The sequence below is a fragment of the Cervus canadensis genome, chromosome Y (assembly GCF_019320065.1).
Source record: "Cervus canadensis isolate Bull #8, Minnesota chromosome Y, ASM1932006v1, whole genome shotgun sequence".
NCBI classification, from domain to species: domain Eukaryota; kingdom Metazoa; phylum Chordata; class Mammalia; order Artiodactyla; family Cervidae; genus Cervus; species Cervus canadensis.
Genome location: NC_057420.1, coordinates 3,130,451 through 3,131,933, shown reverse-complemented (window position 1 = coordinate 3,131,933; position 1,483 = coordinate 3,130,451).

Genomic DNA, 1,483 nt, shown 5'->3' with positions numbered 1-1,483 from the left:
TTATCTGATGCCATTCTAAATTTTATGACATTCCTTTCATTTCATTAACAGACTGTGAGTGACTATATAACATACAGCTAAAGACTAGGAGGAGGGTACTCTTTTGCCCCCTTCTGATGCCTATGTCAGAAGCTTTCTCTATACTTTAATAAAACTTTATTACACAAAAGCTCTGAGTGATCCAGCCTCGTCTCTGGCCCCGGATTGAATTCGTCTCCTCCGGAGGCCAAGAATCCCGCGTCTTATCGTTCAGCAACAACCTTTCAAAATGATGGGGCCCAAATGCCGTGATCTTAGTTTTATTAATGTTTAGCTTTAAGCCAACATTTTCCACTCTCCCCTTTCTTTCATCAAGAGGCTTTCTAGTTCCTCTTCACTTTCAGCCGTAAGGGTTGTGTCATCTGCATATCTGAAGTTATTGCTTTACTGACAAGCAAAAGCTAAGAGACCAGCACCACCAAGCCAGCTTATCAACAAATGTTAAAGGGAATTACGTAGTCAGGAAATACAAGAGAACAAAAACATTTACAATAATGAACCCCAAACAATTAATAAAATGACAATAGAAACGTATACATCAATAACGACTTTAAATGTAAAAGGATTAAATGCTTCAACCAAAAGCCACAGACTGGCTAAAGGATACAAAAAAGACCCATATATATGCTGTCTGCAAAAAATCCACTTCAGACCTAAAGGCACATTTATATTGAAATTGAGAGGATGAAAAAACATTTTCCATTTTAATGGAGATCAAAAGACAGCTGGAGTAGAAATACTCGTATCAGACAAAATAGACCTTAAAATAAAGAAGATTACAAGAGATAGGGAAAGACACTATGTAATGATCAAGAGATCAATCCAAGAGGAAGACATAACAATTGTAAATCTATGGACCCAACATGGGAGCACCTCAATACAGAAGACAAACACTAAAAGGAGAAACTGACAGTAACACAATATAGTAGGAGACTTTTACACCCCAATTACACCAATGGACAGATCATCAAAACAGAAAATTAATAAGGAAACACAAGTCTTAAAAGATACATTAGATGAAATGGACCTCATTGATATCTGCAGAACATTCCATCAAAATGCAGCATTCACCTTCTTAAGTGCACATGGAACATTCTCCAGGATAGACCATATCTTGCCATATCTTGGATCACAAATCAAACCTCAGTAAATTTTTAAAAATTGTAATTGTATCAGGATCTTTTCAGAATGTTATGGGACTAGATATCAGTTATAAGGGAAAAAACTGTAAAAAACACAAACACATGGCAATTAAACAATACTTTCTAAATAATCAGTAGGTTACTGAAGAAAGCAAAAAGGAAATCAAAAATTTCTAGAAACAAATGACAACATAAAGACGACAAGACAAAACCTATGGGATGCAGCAAAAGCAGTTCTAAGAGAGAAGTTTACACCAATACAGTCCTACATCAAGAAATAAGAGAAAAAAAAAAAAAAAAAA